Here is a 19,345-nt window from a genome sequence, read left to right on the forward strand (position 1 = left end):
AGCCCACATGTTGAACTTCCAGGGTGGTGGTGCTTGGAGTGGGGCTTTGGGAAGGTACTTAGGAGTAGACTAGGTCATGAAAGTGGGTCCTTGGGATGGGATTAAAAGAGGAGGAGACATTGGATCTATCTCTGCCATGTGTGGACCCAGTACTAACAGGGCCATCTGTATTCCGGGAGTCACGCCCTCACCATGGTCTTAGGCTTCCCAGCCTCCATAACTGTGACATACAATGGCTTATTGTTTTCATCTATGATAATTTGTTACAGCATCCTGAGACACCCTCCAAAGCTCGACTCTTCTATACAAAAATGTATTACTTAGTATTTAATTTCTCTCATCAGGGAGAATTTCAATTCAATTAAAATGTTCTCCTCGGAGCTGAGGTTGTGGCTCAGTGGTAGAGCACTTGCCTCGTATGCATGAGGCCCTGGGTTCGATCCTCAGCACCGCATTAAAAAATAAATAAATAATAAAGATATCTTGTCCATCTACAACTTAAAAAATATTAACAAAAATGTTCTCCTCAATGGATCAATAGTGAAAAAGAAGGTTGAGAAACTCCATATTAGGACAGTAGGGTGACAATAGGGGACATGGCCCCTTAGCTTGTGGAGCTTTCTTCTTACAGGGAAGATACGCATTAAATTATTACACAATGACTAAGTGACCAAAGCCAGACCCAAAAGGCTGCATAACATAGATCCCATTTCTGCAACATCCTGTGAAAGGCAAACTATGATTCCAGCAATCAGCTGGTTGTTCCCAGGGGCAAGACAGAGAAGAGGAACTCTCAGAATCACCAAGAACTCTAAGGGGGCAGATATTCTGTATCCTGATTGTCGCGGTGGTTCTCCAACTCTGCCAAACCTCACACATCTACTCTGAAAGAATGTTAATTTTTTAATATTTATTTTTTAGTTTTAGGTGAACACAATATCTTTATTTTGTTTCTATGTTCTGAGAATCGAACCCATGCTAGGCGAGCGCACTACCACTTGAAGGTCATCCCTTCCTGTGGCCTGGGCTACCGCATCCCCAGCTCCAGTGAATGTTAATTGATACAAATGAGATCTCAGTCAACTTGCCTTAAAGTGGCCATGCAATCAGTGATGCATTAAGCCTTGTGATAAGTGCTGCACAGGACAGAGAGGTAACAGTCTAAGTCAGCGGCAGGTGGTGGACCAGGTCCCATCGGGGGAGACTCCCTGGGGAAGCAGGTTGAGCGCTGAAGGGTGAGTTCAGCTCACTGCTGTAATGGGGTGAATGTTGGCAAGTGGCACGAGTGTCTGCCAAGGGGTCCATGAGAAGTAGGACAGTTCCTTACACCAGGGTGATGGCTGTAGAGATGGACAAAACTGGCAGATTCTAGAAATCTTCAGGAGATAAATCAACTGGACATTGTGCCAGGGGGACACACGGGATAGGGGAGAGCCGGGGGCCTGGGGACCTCTGGATTCCCGCTTGGCTTGACCCTAGTATATGGTGGCATTTTCTGAAGTAGAAAGCCCCTGGAGAAGGACTGGGTTAGTGGCAGAGACCCTGTGTTCAGTTTTTTCAAGTGGAGTTGGAAGAGTCTTGGAAGCCAAGAGGCAGTGCCCAGGAGGCACCTTCTGCAGCGCTGGGGCACCTTCAGGCTGCTCCCCTGGAACCTTCCCTCCCCACCAGGAGAAAGTTCCTGAACTCCAGGCCATCTCAGGGGGGCTCGGGGGTGAGCCATCTGGTCTGGAGACAGCTAAGTCAGCAGCTTGAGATCTGAAGTGAAAGGAAGATGGAAGGAGAGCTTGTGGGTGCAGGGCTGCACCGAAGGAGGTGGATCACATAGAGCACACACCTCTTGTGGCTGACCCCTGGCAGAGTCCTATTCCTGCCCTGTGAGCTCTGTTTGCTCCCCTTATCTGGATCTGTATGAGAATCTAGCATTCTTCCAATAATTCCCTATTTGGATTTACACTAATATGAATAAGCTTCTGCTCTCTGCAGCTTCTAGAGCCTCGACAAAGACACCACCCCAAACAATAAAACGTGCTATTTTATCTCTGTGTCTTTTTAAAAAAACTCTATTTTCCAAATTGTCTATCAATATCTTAGCTTTGTAACATATAATCTGTGTAAGGCAAATGACCAATTGTTTCCTTTTAAAATATTTTTTTAGTTGTTGATAGACCTTTATTTTATTGATGTATTTCTATGGGGTGCTGAGAATCAAACCCAGTGCCTCACACATGCCAGGCAAGTGTGCTACCTCTGAGCCCCCGCCCCCACCCCCAATTATTTCCTTTTATTTCCCAAATTTCTTGACCATTCTATGCAGTTCCTCTACCAGATGAACGATAGAATCAATTTCTGAAGAAAAAAAATTCCTGTGAAGATTTTCATTGAAATTACACTTTAAATTTATGGATTACTTGAGGAAGAATTGACATTTTTACAATACTGTCCAAGAACAGGACTCATTCCTCATTGATTCAAATCCCTTTTTAATGTCCTTCCTCCACTTTCAACATATATCTTTGCACATATTCTGCTAAGCACATTTTTTGGTCCCCTGATGCTTTCCAACTAGTTTCTGCTGGTTGTGCAGGACAGGCATTGATCGGGATCTATTTATCACCTCGTGCCAGGCCCTTTAGTCAATGCTCTGATGAGTTCTTGTAGCTTTTCAGTTTATTCTCTTGATTTTGCAGGGTGAACACACTTATTATCAGCAAATAATGTATTTTTGTTCTTGCCTCAATGATCCATATGCCTTCTTTTCTTTTTTGTTATCTAATTTTTGAAATTATATTTATTTAAAAAAAAATTTTTTTTTAGGTGTAGAAGGACACAACACAATGCCTTTATTTTTATGTGGTGCTGAGAATCGAACCTGGGTCCCGCCCGTGCTAGGTGAGTGCTCTACTGAGCCATAATCTCAGCCCTTAGGAAAGTTTTTTTTGTGTGTGTGTGTGCTGGGGATTGAACCCAGGGCCTTGTGCATGTGACGCAAGAACTCTACCCACTGAGCTATATCCCCAGCCCTTAAAATTCTCTCTCTCTCTCTCTCTCTCTCTCTCTCTCTCTCTCTCTCTCTCTCTCTCTCTCTCTCTCTCTCTCTCTCTCTCTCTCTCAATACAGGGTCACCTATATTACCCCGGCTGGAGTTCAGTGACTATTCATAAGTAAAATCACACTCATGAAACTTAGAGTACACACCTGGTCTGCATAGTGTAGGACAGCCCTCACCTCCTGGGCTCAGGAGATCCTCCTGTTTCAGCCTCCCAGGTAGCTGGGACTAAAGGCATGGCATGCCTGATTTTGTGGGTTTTTTTTTTTTTGTTGTTGTTGTTGTTGTTTTTTTGTCTTTTTAAAATTAGAAATGGAAGTGAATTTGATCAAATGGTCATTTTCCTCTTTAATGGGTGAAACTCTGCCACAATGTATTAAATATGGTTCAAAACACCCTACAAGACTGCATGCCCATGATGTTCATGGACCAATTGCCTATGACTGAGCAGCTAGTAGGCCAGGTGCTCCTAGTGTCTGGCTGTGACATTTAACTGCTTTGACTGCAGTTTTCTGTCCCCTGATGTGTGTCTGCTGCTATAACCTAAATATCCATGGAGACAATTTTGGGCCCTGGCTGGCTAAGACTTCCAGGAGAGGAACAGCAATTCCAGGGATGCCCTAGGTTGTCTTGTGCTTGTTTTGTCAAAAAAGCTCAGAAGGTTAGATTGGAAGGACCCTGGAAACACAGGGGTTCAGCTCTCCCTCCTGCTCACTGGGTCTGAGTCTTCCCTGCCTTGACCTCCTCTCACGTTCTCTCCATCTGCCACTCAGAAATTAAGGCACCGATTGGGCTGTGTTTTGAGAACTTGGCTGTGCAGAACTCAAGACGGTTTCCAACCATATTACGTAGCAATTTTTAAATTATTTTCATATTAGATATTGATACCTAACCATTATTGAGTGCTTACTATATACTGAATACTGGGCTACAACCTTTAAATGAATTATTTTTATCTAATTCTTCCATCCCTCTGAATCAGATATTATTTTTCATTTCTTCAACTGGAAAATAACCACAGAGAGCTTACGTCACTTACCCAGGGGACTCAGCCAGTACCTAGTATGTGATGAAGCCGGATTCGACACCTGGCAGTTTGCCTCTAAACTCTATAGTCCTGAGTTTGACCTACTTTGCTCTTTGCTTCCAGAAATAGATCCAGCAATGGTGTGTTGCTCTTTTTTCTAATATATCATTTAGAATTTTTGAGTATAAATGAGATTTTTCAACAGTTTCCTTTTTCTTATGTTTTATTTGCTTTGAGACCACACAAGATTCATAAAATAAATTGGAGGTTTACTGTAAATTTTAGTGCTTTGACAATTTTTAAAGAATTTAGGCAATGTCTCTTCTGACACCATTCACTATTTCATCTGTAAAACCATCAGGTCCCCGAGCCTTTGACAAGTATCATAAACTTATTTGTTACATTATTCATCTTTTCTGCTTCTTCACTAATTTAGGTTTTCCTAAAATAATTATCAATGTTACTTAGAGAAGTTCAGATTTATTAGCATTAAGTGATACATAATATTCATACTGTATTTAAAAAATCTTCTCTATATTTCTGGTACCAATTATAATCCTGACAGATGCAATCATGAATACCATAATTCTCTATGCTGAAATCCAAATAATCATAACTATGGTCTAAGATCCCTGTAGTCCCAATTTAAAATCCCAAGATTAAAATGCAGAATGTTGAAACCCTGAAGGCTGAAAATCTGGAAGACAAAATCCTGAAAACCACAATACCCATTGAAAGAGGAAGTCTACAGAACTAAGGTAGGTGCCAAATTCTGTGGAGGGAATTAATACTCTTTGGTTGTTTGCAGGATAGTTGCCTTGTGTTGGGTGGAAAAGATACCCAGAAGCCTGGTCAAGCATGGTTTTGAGTGCATCTGTGGGAGTGTTTCCAGAGATCAAGTGTCCATCAGCTGGGGTCCCAAGGGACCAAACAGAGAAGGTGATTTGGTCTCTGAGAACTGTACAGTTTTCTTCTGTTGCCTTGGACATCAGAACTCCAGGTTGTCAGCCTCTGGGCTTCAGGTCCTCTGGCTTTTCAGTTGTTGTCTTTATTTTCCCTCTCTGTTATAACTAGTGAGAATTAACTTTTACAATCCACTGTGCTATGTATTTGTCTTCACTTCATTCTTAATAATGGAGATGTAAACTATGTAAAAACTTTCAGAGAGTTCTAATTCTCGTTTATTCAGTTTTTTGCAAATTCAACTCCGTGGAAGTGCATTATTACAACATTGACATTGTACAGTGTGTGTGTGTGTGTGTGTGTGTGTGTGTGTGTGTGTGCATGTGTACAATATTGAAACCTCCTCTGACTGTGTGGTAGAGTGCTTGCCTAGCATTCTGAGGGCCTGGGTTCTATCTCTAACACCACAAAACCCAAACAAGAAATGCTGAAATCCCCTCATTATGAAGAGATGTCCTGTTTGTAGAACTGCATTTGTAAAAGATAAGATTTCTCAAGATCTCAGTTCTTTGGACAATTACATTTGCAGTGGAGACCTCTCGTGGATTTTTGAGCCATCTTGTCAAAAGATTTAGGCTGAGGCTGGGGTTGTAGCTCAGTGGTAGAGCACTTGCCTAACACGTGTGAGGCACTGGGTTCAATCCCCAGCACCACATAAAAATAAATAAATAAATAAAATGAAGGCATCGTGTCCATCTGCAACTAAACACACACACACACACACACACACACACACTCTGTATGTGTGTGTGTGTGTGTGTGTGTGTGTGTGTGTATATATATATATATATATATATATATATATATATATATATATACATAGATTAAAAAGAAAAAACTTGGGTTGTCCGTCATGGCATTTCAGATGACCAGGAGCACACATTATCAACTACAGTGAAATGAATTTATGCATTACACTTTTTTTTTTTTTTAGTTGTAGATGGACACCATACCTGTATTTTATTTATTTATTTTTATGTGGTGCTAAGGATCAAACCCAGGGCCTCACCATTGCTAGGTGAGTGCTCTACCACTGAGCCACAACCCCAGCCCCTGCATTTCACTTTTTTGATCCATTTATTATGAATGTGTTGTCTTTGTTATAACTGCTGTATAATGTAACTGCTGTTAGTCTACCTGAGGGTTTATGCTTGCAAAACTGTGTGTTATTATTACCTACTTTATTGTACAAAGTAGCCTATGAAGTGTTTTGTTCTGTTATCAAATAAATCCTCTTTTAAATTTTTAAATAAATATCTTCTGAACAATTTAAAAATTATTTTTGAAGGATTATATTTTGGAGTCTTTTGGGATTTTTTTATTTAGGAATCTTGATCTTTGATGATTCAACATTTGGAATTATGGAGTTTGGGACTGTGTCTTTCAGGATTATAACCCAAACCTCTGTATATGATATTTCTCTCTCTCTTTCTGGATCTGATGTATTTGTATATTTATTATTATTAGTTTTTTGTTTTCTTCATCAGACTTGCCAGAAATGTAATAGTAGTAGCTGTGGTAGGGAAATATAATAACAAACATTTATAAGTGCTTACTCTAAGACAAGCACTGTTCTAAGCTACATTAACTCATTTCATTTTTTAACAACTTTATGAATTAGGGACTATTAATATTTCATGTTACAGATACAGAAGCTAAATCACAAAATTAGTAAATTCCTTGTAGAAAAACTAAGTGGTGGAGTTGACCTTGAAGCCTAGGCAGTATCTGCTTTTTTATTTATTAATTATTTCTTTCTACTTTGTCTTTTTCTAACTCTTTGAGATAATTGTTTGGCTCATTTATTTGTAAATTTTCTTGTTTATTAGTAAAAGCATTTAAGGTTATAAAGTGAGATGACTAGCAATTATTAATCTTTTCAAAGAACAAGATTTTGATTTGCTCATCTCTTACATTTTTCTGTTCTTTCTTTTATTAATTAATGCTTATATTAATTATGTGTTCCTTCTGTTGTTTTGGGTTTTGTTTTATTTAATTTCTTAAAATGGAAGCTTATGTATTTCATTTGACAACCTCCTTCTTTTTTTAAAATATAAACTCTTATACTATGAATTTCCCTCTTGGCAATGTGTTAGCTGCATTCCATAATTTTCTATTATCATAAAACACAATATGAAATCTATGCTATTAACATGTGCAAGTGTAAACACAGTCTAGTTAACCACTATTACATAGCATCTCTCCAGAACTTTATCATATTTTGGTATTGGGGATTAAACTCAGCGGTGCTCAACTACTGAGCAACATTCTTACCCCTTTTGGTATTTTATTTAGAGACAGGGTCTCACTGAGTTGCTCAGCAACTCTCTTTTGCTGATTCTGGCTTTGAACTTGTGATCCTCCTGCCCTAGCCTTCCGAGCTGCTGGAATTACAGGCCTGCACCAGGACAATCAGCTAGAACTGTATCATTTTGCAGGATTGAAACTCTCATTGCACAGCAACTCCCCTTTCCTGTCCCTCAGCCCCTTTCTCCCACAAAATGTTCTATGTAGTATTTTCATTAAGCTCAAAATATTCTCTAAGTTTCTCTTGAGACATCCTCTTTGAGCCATGGGTTATTTAGAATTGTACTGCTTAATTTCAAAATGTTGGGTGGTTTTAAAAGGTATCTTCCAGCTGGGTGTGATGGTGCATGCCTGTAATCTCTGCTGCTCAAGAGTCAGAGAAAAAAGGATTGCAAATTTGAAGCCAGACTCAGCAATTTAGAGAGACTTAAGATAAAACATAAAAGGACTAGGGAGAGGCTGGGGCTGGGGCTGAGCGGTAGAGTGCTTGCCTTGCACGTGTGAGGCACTGTGTTCCATCCTCAGCACCACATAAAACTAAATGAACAAAAGTATTGTGTCCATTTACAACTAAAAAAAAAAAAAAAAAGGACTAAGGATGGGGCTCAGTGGTGGAGCACCCCCGGGTTAAATCCCCAGTACCACCAAAAAATAAATGAATACTTAAATAAATAATATCTTCTTATTATTAGGTTTTGCCTTAATTATGTTATGAGTAGAGAACATTGGATATCTCTCTTCCTCTAAAAATTTGAAGGTTTGTTTGTTCTATGATCCAAAATATGGTTTATCTTGGTCAGAGGGTTCCGGGCACACTTGAAAGAAGTGTATCTGATCTTGTTACAGGGACTGTCAGGCTGGTCCCATGGTTGATAGTGATGCTCGAATCTTCTTTACCCTTGCTAATTTTTGATTATTTTTCAATTGCTTACTGAAAGAAGAGTGTTTGACTCACCAATTATAGCAGTGAATTTCTCTCTTTTTCATTTTGGTTCTATCAGTGTTTGCTTCATGCATCTTGAAGCTCATTGTTAAATACATACACATTTAGGGTTTTTATATCTTCTTGGTGAATTATTTATTATTACATAATCTCTCTTTGTCTATGGAAATATTTCTTGTTCTGAAGTTGACTCTGATATTAATATAACTATTCTGGCTATCTTTTGTTCAATATTTACAGATATATGCTTTTCTATCATTTTATCTTTGTAATTATGGTGACTTTCAAGTAGACAGCAAGTCAGATCTTGTGTGAGTGTGTGTGTGTGTGTGTGTGTGTGTGTAGACACACCCTTGTGCACATACGTGTGTCTGTTCAGCTCAATCTGACAACATTGTCTTCCTATTGGTGTGTTTAGACCAGTCTTCTGGCTACTAGGTGGAGTTTCCTGTAGGATTTTAACACCTGTGCTGTTGCTCAGCTTCACATGACTTGGGCCACTTTCAGAGCAATGCTAAGAGACAGAACAGGGAATTTCTTCTCCATATCCCTTTTTCTTAATTCATCTGGCAAGAAAGATGGGTTTTCCTCTTGTATTTTAGGTATCTATGCCACTACCCCATTACCACAGTGAAGCTTTTTGACAGGATCACTCACAGGACAGGTCAATAAAGAAAAAGAAACCCCATTGTCTCTAACTCACAGAGACCCCTTCCAGTCTTCGTCCAGGAAACTGCATTTTTCTTGGAGGTTTTGCTTCCTGCACCTGCTACACAGGTCAATGCTGGGTGATAAAGAAAGTATGAACTTGGCAATCTCATCCCATAAGGGCCTTTCTTCAAGTTTTGGCCCCTTCACCAATCCACCTACTATTTATTTTCTTTCTTTCTTTTACAGTAGAATGCATTTTGACATGGTATACAAATGGAGCACAACTTCTCCTTTCTCTGGCTGTACATGGTGCAGAGTCACTCCAGTGGTGTCATCAGACATATATGTATATAGGGTAATAACGTCTGTCTCATTCTGCTGTCCTTCGCATCCCCACAGCCCCACCCCTCCCCTCACTCCCATTTTCTGGGTTCCTCAAGCAGTTACAGTTTGCATTTTGTCCAGACCTTGAAGTTGTAGTCAGTGAGAGAGAATCTATACTGGTTCTTCTCTTGGCTAACACTGGAAGCTCAGGCTGTATTTTGCCAGTGGAATTGCTGTTTGACATAGTCACGTATGTTTATGCTATTAATTGATACTTCCAAATTGTTCTTTAAGATGGCCATGCCAATCTACATTACACAAGCACTATTAAAAATAAAAAACCCTTCTCTCTACCCTTACCAACAACTGATATCCAACTTTTTGTTTTCTTACAATCTGTTAGGTGAAAAGAAATACTATCTTATTGATTTGATTTCAGGTTCCATGTTGGCTAGTGCGGTTGGAGCATCTTTTTATATACTTTTGGCCATTTATATATCCTCATTTGTAAATAGTCCCTTTCTATCCTTTGCCCATTTTTCTATCTGGTCATTTGTCTTTTTCTTATTGATTTGTTGAAATTGCCTCTGTAGTTTCTAGTGTTTGGAATTTATTGAGGTTTATTTTGAGACTCATTACTTAATCAATTCGTCTATTTGTTCAGTGAACATTTGAGGAAAACAAGAGTATTCCCTGTTCAAATTCCACCTAGATATATTACAACAATCTTGTTGATTTTGTTATTTAGATAATCTATTTGATTTTTAAAATATTTGATCTGTTACATTCTGAGACATGTGTTTTAAAAACTCCCATTTTAGTTGTGGTTTCATAAAATTCTTCTTGCATTAAGGCTTTTGCTTTATATATTTTTTCAGTGTATCTGTCCATGTGTCTGAGTCAGATTCATGATGAACCCCTCACTTGGTGACTGAGAACACTAACTCTGGTGTTACCATACCAGGGTTCAAATCTTAGTTCTTCCCCTTACCAAATCAACTAATCACTTAATATTTCTAAGTCTCAGCTTCTTCAACTGTGAAATGGGACATAGAATAGCACTTACTTCACATAGTTGCTATGAGATTAAACAAAATTATCCAGGTAAATGTTGAACAAATGGATACTACCACATTTTCATAATGAAAGTACATCTTTATCAGTACATAATCATTAAAAAAAAATAGCCCGCAGTTCTGTTTGCTCTTTTTTAAAATTCTATTTATTCTTTTTCTCTTGACATATCTTTCTTCTCTTTGCATTTTCCAGGAATATACAGGTCTATTTTAGATCTTTCATAATTATTCAACTTTAGCTGAATCTCTTGTAAAGCATAATTGAGGTAGTCTCCAAAAAGATGGCCAAAGCTGACTTCCATAAATCATTTTCCTGCTTTGACTCCACCCATCAGGAGGTCGGGTCTATTCTGTCCTCCAATAGAGATGGCCTTGTGTCTTGTTTTGACCAATAGAAAGCAGAGGAAGGGACGTTATATCAAATCCAGACCTAGACTCCAAGAGGCAAGGTGACTTCCGCTTGCATTTGGAAACACCAGCTGCTGTACTTGAAGGAGGCTCATGCTTGAATATTAAGTAATGGGGCACAGTTGAGAAAGAATTGTACCCAACCCAGCCCCCTAACAAGGCACCTAAGTGACCCAGCCTCTGCCCATGAAGAATACCCCATCCAGGCCCTGCTACCATCCCAGGCCCACAGTAGTGTGAGAAATAACAACTCATTGTCATTTTAAGTCACTGAGTGTTGGGTTGGTTTGTTACTCGAAAGTAGACGACTGAAATTGGAAGAGAGAGCTAGGACTAGGTTTTTCTTTTTTATTCAGTCTGAGCATCTTGGTCTCGCTTTTAGCATCTTGTGTTATGTCTTCTGTTTCTTTCATTTTCCTATCATTTCCTTTTCTGCTTTAATGCCTTGATCTTTTTCCGTCTCCTTTTTGTATAATTATATATGCTTTTCTAGTAATATGTTTAATGTAAAAATCCAACAAACATATTTAAAATTATGTTTCTAACAATGTCAAAAATTAAATGGCTTCTATCACCTCCATCCTGCTCTCCAAACAGGATTTGACCATTAGAACATGTTAGTGTTTCTTTCCTTACATGCACACTTCAAAAACATTAAATGAGCGTATAAGGTATATTATGCATTATTAATAATTTTATTTTTACTGTATGCCTCATATTTCAAGGATTCTTTTTGAAAGATTACTTAAAATGTTACAACCCACATTGTCAGCCTTTGGTTAGAATGAGCTACAAGCTTAAGGGGTTTGATTTCTTACCCATGTTTCTTGAAGATCACACTTTACAAAAGTCTTTATCTTGACTTGATTCTTCTTTGAATAACTTTTTCTCTGTGGGAATCAGGAGACCAACTATACCCTGAAGAAAGTAGGTGTCTGGAAAGCTGATCAGACGCCCCTCCCACCCCTCTCCACACCCTGAGTATGAGGGGGGCAGGATGGCGGCTGCTAAAGGATCTGTGGCATGTCTTTTGGAGAGAGCTGTTGGTGTGCTGGGTACTCCCAGTCCCCAGGGGATAGGCAGAAGGTGCCTGCCCCAGCCCTTAAGCCTAGTCAGAGGAGCCTCAGTGGAACCAATTGGAGAGCTGGCCATGTGGCCCCCAAAGGAGGGAGTTGTATCTGATCCCTACCCGAGAAGTCTGGCTGCTGGAACCAAAAGAGAGGTGTCCATGTGACAGTGGCTTCCACTCCCGAGCTGTGTCCTGGCTGAGGCTACATAGGTGCTTCCTGTGGACCAATATGGCTTGTCTTCGGCTCTCAGTGGGTGGGGCCTGACACCCCAGTAGAGTCAAGCCAAATGCAGTTGCCCAGAGCTGAGGAGGGAGTGTGCTAGCACCTGGCACAAGGGGCATTTGCCTGGGTGGAGGGGAGCGAGGGGGAGAGAACACTGTGACTAAAGGTCTGTGCAAAGACCCAAGAAAGAAACTGAACTTCACACTGCTGTCAAGCCTGGAGAGCACCATGTCCCTTCATGGCAAGACAGGAATAAAAACTTTCTTGCTCCCCTTCCCTCTCTCTCTCACCTCCACCCTGGGCCTAGAGTGCAAATGGAGGACTCATGAAGGTGTGGAATGCAGCGGGAGGAGTGCCAGGCAGCTTCTGGACAAGGTGGATGGGGAGACCAGGCAGACAGCCAGTCGACATCGCCTTGCTTCCCCTGGTGGGGTCATGGTGGGTCTTGCTGCATATCTAGGAACATGGCAAATGTGTCACAGAGCTCTTGACAAGGTCCTGGGGCCGTGTGGTCCAGAGAGTTTTCCTCTGCTCTGGCAATTCCACCTTAATGCATGAGTGGGGTTCTTGAACTTGATCCTTTGAAAATTCAAGAATGAACGGAGGGGAGCAACAACGACACCACTGAGACAAAGCATGTTGCATCCCTGCCCGGCCCAGTGGTCTCACTTACCTGAGACCTTGCTGCCCTGTACCTGACTGACGAGGGAGGCTCCAGGAAGCCGTGCTTACTAAAGGACTCTCAGGCCACGGTGACCTGGGCCCCGCCACGGTGACGGTGGAACATGAGAAGGTGAGGAGGTGCCAGGTTGCAAGACTAGATGGGCTTGGGAAGTCTCGGTGAGCCCCCCGGGAACTCTCACCTGACGAGGGGCCCGTCCCCATCACAGTGCTTGGTCAGGTGTCAGTTTAGGAGGCATGACTGGTCCCGACCCTGCCACGCAACTTTGGCTATGTACTTCTCTTTTAGATCTGGCAGGGTCACTGTAACCTCAGGAAGCTAAAACACAAGTATGGAAATTGTTTCAGTTTGGATATCTGGTGCCCCCAGCAGTTGTTCATGCAGGACTATTCAGGGGTGAAATCACTGGGTTATAGAAGCTGTAACCTGACCCGTCCACCCTAGTTAGAATGGTCTGACTGGGTGGGAATGTAGAAAGGTGGGCTGTGGTTAGAGGAGGTGGGTCCCCAGGGGCCTGTCCTGGAGGAGTTGGTCTTCCTGCTCCCCCTTCCTCTTCTCTCTTCTTCTTCTTCTCTCTCTCCTTCCTTCCTCGCTGCCATGAAGAGAGCAGTTTCTCTCTGCAACGCTTTTCCCTCATCATGGACTGCCTCAACCTGGGCCCAGAGCATTGGGCTAAGAACTCTGAAATTATGAGCACCAAATACGCCTCTCCTCCTCTAAATTGTCAGGTCTTGTGGTCATGATGATGCAAGGGGTAACTACAACAGAAATAATGGAGAAATGCACACAGATCCACCTTACCCATTTTAGAGGAACTTCTGTGAAAGCCTCCCTGGCTGCAAGTGCAGCAGGTGACCACTAGGATGAATCCATCTATTTTGAAGATGTTTGAAGCTATTAATTGAATATCAGGCGAATGAATTAATCTAGATGTGAAGGGGGTTGGGGAAAATGAGTCACCAGTGTTTAAGTGATTATAATCCATGAAAATGTATGATTAATAATATAATCAGTGTTTAAAAGAACTTGATTACATCTACAAATTTTTGATCAAATAGTTGCATAAAGATATCAAATGTCTGGGGAATTTTTTGTTCTTTTAAGATTGATATGTTAGTCTCTGTTAGTTTGCTTTCCATTCCTATAACAAATACCTAAGATAATCAACTTATAAAGAGAAAAGGTTTATTTTGGCTCACAGTTTTGGAGGTTCCAGTTCTATGATCAGTTGGCCCTATTGTTTGGGGCCTGTGGTGAGGCAGCACAGCATGGCAGGAGCACGTGGCAGAGCAAAACTACTGGCCCCATCACCAGGAAGCAAAAAGAGAGTAAGGAGGGAGCCAGGTATTTCCGATCCCCTTCTGGGACATGCTCCCAGTGACCAAAGTCCTCTCACTAGAGCCCACCTTTTCAGGTGTCAACAACCTTTCAACAGCACCACGCTGGGCACCAAACCTTTAACACACAGGGACATTTAAGACCCAAACTATAGCAATCACTAAATATGTAAAGAACAAAAATGCACTTGTGGGCTGCTCACTGTGCACCAGGCATTATTCTAGGCATATTAAATATTTTAGTTTATTCCTCTTTACAGGAAATCTATGAGGTAGAAGCTCATATTATCCCCATATTATAGATAAAACGGAGGCACATGCAGGTTGAGCAATTTGACCAAGGGCCTGTGGCTGTGCAAGAGACCAAGAAGATATAAACCCACTATTCGGCTCTTGTTAAGCCCTTGCCTATTTTTTTTTTTTTTTTCAGAGAGAGAGAGAGAGAGAGAGAGAGAGAGAGAGAGAGAGAATATTTTTAAATATTTATTTTTCAGTTTTTGGTGGACACAACATCTTTACTTTTATCTTATGTGGTGCTGAGGATCGAACTCAGCGCCCCGCGCATGCCAGGCGAGCGCGTTACCACTTGAGCCACATCCCCAGCCCTGTTTTATTGATTTTTATGTGGTTCTGAGGATCGAACCCGGTGCCTACACTTGCACATAGGCAAGTGCTCTACCACTGAGTCACAACCACAGCCCCCTTGCCTAATCTTGAAACTCTAGAGACTGCCAGACAGTGAAGACCCCCTTGACAATGACAACCCCCTACTCTCTCAAGCTGGTTGGATGTGAGCTTCCTTTTTTTGTAAATGAGTCTTTCCTTCATACAAAGTGACCAAACTGCAACACACAGGACTCACCTCTTGGCCCCCTTGCTCCAGAGGACTCCATAGTGGCCTTGGTGCCTAGGGGTTAGGGAGGGTAGTCAAAATACTCAACAAGCATTAGTGCAGGTGTGACAAACAGTGGGCAGGTGCATCCAGGACGCAATGCGGTGGCGTGGGGACCCTGGATGGCTGCCTCGCTTGGCTTTTCCTCTCTGAATGGCCCCTCTGTATTTGCACTTGTATTTACACTTCTGAAGTGTAAGTAGTTTCCATGGCCCACGTGTGACAGCTGCTGTCTTGCTGCTGCTTGTCCTCTCTCTTTCCCATTAAGAAATATTTAAGTTGCAGAAGGAATTTGGACTTGGTGCAGTGAAATTAAATAATAAAGAAGCATAAGAAATGAAAAGCGATTCCCAAAGCTCGATACAAGTTAGTGGCTTGGTATGTCTTTAAGAATTCTGTCCACACACGCAATGCTTTTTTTCTTTTACAAAATTAGGATCATCCTAATTTTCTACTTCTACAAAATCTTTATTAATTTAATAACATATTGCGGGCACATTTCCAAATGTGCACTCATATCTACCTCACTACTTAAAAGGCTGTGTAGTATTCTCTTTGTTTAAACAGCATTGTCCAACAGGAATACAGTGTGAACCACACTTTAATTTTAATTTTCTAGTAGCCCCAATGGAAAAAAAAATATAATCAAACAAGTGGAATTCATTTTACTAATGTATTACTTCACCCAATATGTCTAATATGTTATAATGTCAATACACAAATAATATAAAATTATTGAGATATTTCTTTTTAAATAGTAAATCTTTCAAATCCAGTGTGTATTTTGCACTTATACCAGATCTTTTTTTTTTTTTTTTGAACAGAGAAAGAGAGAGAGAGAGAGAGAATTTTTTTTTTTTTAATATTTATTTTTTAGTTTTCGGCAGACACAACATCTTTGTTTGTATGTGGTGCTGAGGATCAAACCTAGGCCACACGCATGCCAGGCGAGCGCAATACCACTTGAGCCACACCCCCAGCCCCACTTATACCAGATTTTGAGTTGGACTAGTCACATGTCCAGTACTCTGTAGCCACATATAGCCATCCTTAGTGGGTGACATAGGATTCAACCATAACTTATAAAAGTGTGCCTGCCCGTGGAAATATAGGTTGCTTCTAATACTATTAGAAGTGATGATATAATGAAAATTCTTATGCTTATCATGTTACACAGGTACATGACTATTACTTTGAAATAGATTTATAGGAACAAGGTTTCTAAGCCAAAGACTATGTATTTTATAGTATAATGAATATAGCTAAAGGCCAGGGTGTAGCTCAGTCGCAGAGAACTGGCCTGGCAAGTATGAGGCCCTGGGTATAACCCCAGCCCTGAAAAAAAAAAGTGTAACCAAATTATTCTCTAATAAGGCTGACCAATTTATACTTCTGCCAATAGTATATAAGACTGATCATTTGCCCACACTTTTGCCAAATTAGACAGCATTTCTGTTCAATCCTTTTTCATCACTCTCTGCCCTATGAAATCTGTATACCAATTTATGCAGAGGGGGAGATCCATTTTCAAAGTTGCACTTCTTCCTATTGGTTACCACTAGCAGCCAGTTAGACGATGTGTTTGGTTGTGTTGGTAACAAAAAAAAACAGCAAAATTGACTCAGACAAGTAGGAGTTGATTTTCTCATGTAAAAAGACTGGAGGAAGGTGTTTGCTTATGGTGGCTGACCACTCCTTGATGCCTTCAAGTTCTTTCTAATTCTTAGCAGGCGGTCCTGGTCTTTGTGGCCGGCCACCAGGTGGCTGCCACCACTCTGCTTAACGTGTCTGGGTCCCAGGCAGGAAGGAGGGGAGCTAGATGGCACCAGCTATTTCTTACATTTCATTGTCAGAAGTGGGTCATGTGACTATCCCAGTTGCAAAGAGGCTGGGGAAAAGGGTAACCACTTTCTGGCCTGTAGTGGAAGGTGGCAAGGGAAGGTGAGATTGTCCATGGTTTAGTAGCAGAACAATCCTGCTACACCATCTACTCTGAGGGGTAAGTCTCAGGCTTCAGTGTAATGAATTCCACTCTTGAATCCAGGGCCACCTCCTTTTGGTCCTGGTCACAGTGGCTGTAGTTGTACTAACTAGTCTTGCCTTCTTACTGTGATCTCCCCTGTACCACAAACCTCAGAGATCCTTCTGGGTTCAATTTGTGGCTGGGGAAGAGAACCTTCTAGAAAGGGTGCTTGTGCTGGGCAGTTTCTCACATGGTGCCCAATGTTCTCAGCCCCCTAGTATTCATGTCCTGTGTATTTGCCTCCCCCTGAGTTTGACTTGCTTCTAAGGAATAAAATATTGCAAAGTTATGAGGTGTTACTTCTGGGATTAGGTGGCAAAAGTCTTCCATATTTGAACTGCTAGCATTCTCTCTCTGTCTTCTCAGCTTGCACACTTTGATGCAGCAAGCTGCCATGTCAGAGAGGGTCCAAAGTGTCCCCAGCAGGCACTGCAGCAACAGAATCCTGCCAGCAGCCACATGCAGGAGCTTGGAAGCAGATCCTCTCCCAGTTGACCTCTGAGATGATTCCAGCCTCAGTCAAGACCTTGACTGCAGCCTCCGAGAGAACCCGAAGCTGAGGACCCAGCCAAACCACAACTTGTAAGATCCAAACCTCCAAGAAAATGTGGGATAACAAATGTTCTTATCTCAAACCTCTCTGTTTTGGGACAATTTGTTACACAGCAGCAGTAACTAGTTCAGTGCTGTTGCATGATCATCTCTTTGGGATCAATCCGTTTCTATCTCTGCATCATTTTCTTGCCCTTTAAAAATTTGCCTCTTCTCACACAACTAGAGGGCAAGAGCAGCTGTGGCTCAGAGTAACTCACAGGCATTCAGAGAGCATGGCAGTCCTGTATGACCTTTTCCCATCTAGTGACACTTTCCTGATGAGTTTCTTGGGAATTCATCTCAGGGGAGATGCCAGGGGTGGACATACCTTTGTTATTATGTGGATGTGTATTTCCATGAGGAATAGTTCTGCCTGTCTCTGCACCCCTCATGGGTTATATGATCAAATTATACATGGATTATGACGTGAGGCTCAGCTTGGTGCACTTCGGGGGAACCCAGCCTTCTCTTCCCAGACCCTTTTGGGCTCTCCTGACCCCTGGGACGGCTCCAGGCATGGTGCCTGCTGGCCTGCTCCTGACAGGGGATCCAAGGCTTCCCTGGGAGGCTCTTGCCCTGCAGGGGACAGCCTGCAAGTGGAAGGGACAAATTCAGTTCAGGAGGAATCTGAGGAAGCCACTGTGCCGCGCCCTCCAATTCCCCTTGATGGCTCCTTGCACAGATCCTGTGACCTGTCTGTCTCTGCTTTGTTCCTCATTGGTTCTAAGTGGGGAGGGAAAGTGAGGGGTTTTCTTCTCTCCATCCCCTCTATCAGTCTCTGTATCTCTGTATCTATGTCTGTCTCTCTATCCAAAATAGCTGAGTTTTTATGAAAACACAAGGCAGGTGTTGATAGGAGGGAAGAATCAGGCACCCGGGTCATCATGGGTGGTGGAAACATCTGTCTTTTGTACCTTGGCGTCCCTGGGTGCGTCCCTCATAGTGAGGGAGTGAATATGCCCGTGTGTGTCTAGGCCTTCTGTTCCTTCTATGAACCAAGGACAGTGAAACCTGGGTCCCTTCCAGCTCTTACTTCTCCTGGGCAGGTGGGTCTCCCATGCACAGGGAGAAGGTTTTGACCTCCCCTTAGCACCAGGGCCTGAGGCTCTGACCCCAGGGAGGACCCTGCTCGTCCACAGCACCTGCTGGCCAGGGCCCCACCTATCACCACACGTGCGGGGTGCAGAGCAGCACCCCGCAAGCTGCTCCTGCCTCTGCCGCTTCCTGGCATCCCCAATCTCTGTTCAATGCGTGACTTTTTACGATCGATCTTATATCCGGCACAATCAGATTTATGGCTCCTGCATCTTATGAAATTACACAGATGTTGCTGCTCTGCTTCTCTCCAGGACAGTAAAAGGCAATAACGTTCTTGCAGATTTCGACAGCAGGCAATTCAATAAAGGGCCATGTATATTTTATAAGTACAATAAAGACGAGGCTGTGTGCCCGCACTGCGGCCGCCAGGGCCCAGCGCTGCACCGGCCGCCACCGCCCTCCCCCTCCCTGTCTGCTTGTCGATCAGGTCTCTCCCACCATCACACAGGGGACTGAGGAGATTTATCCCTTTTCTGATCCATTATTTAAGTTTGGCTCCAGGGACCCTGCAATGGGGGCTGTTTAAAATTTAAAGGTGTTTGTGGAACTTAATACTTTCCTCCCCCTGATTTGCACTATAAAATTTTATCTATATTTTTGTTGCCCCATAAAATGTTTCTATCTTATCGGGATGGCTTGTCCTTTTATGGGCAAAACCATAAATACCTGATGAGGTGAGGGT

The 19,345-nt window shown here is 42.0% G+C and overlaps 1 non-coding gene across 1 annotated transcript; it reads left to right on the forward strand.

Annotated features, from left to right (window-relative positions):
* Positions 1-382: 382 nt before the first annotated feature.
* Positions 383-455, forward strand: Trnat-cgu (transfer RNA threonine (anticodon CGU)). Its single transcript has one exon. It is a non-coding gene; the product is annotated as a tRNA-Thr (tRNA).
* The last annotated feature ends 18,890 nt before the right edge of the window (positions 456-19,345 follow it).

The sequence above is a fragment of the Callospermophilus lateralis genome, chromosome 2, assembly GCF_048772815.1.
Source record: "Callospermophilus lateralis isolate mCalLat2 chromosome 2, mCalLat2.hap1, whole genome shotgun sequence".
NCBI lineage: Eukaryota > Metazoa > Chordata > Mammalia > Rodentia > Sciuridae > Callospermophilus > Callospermophilus lateralis.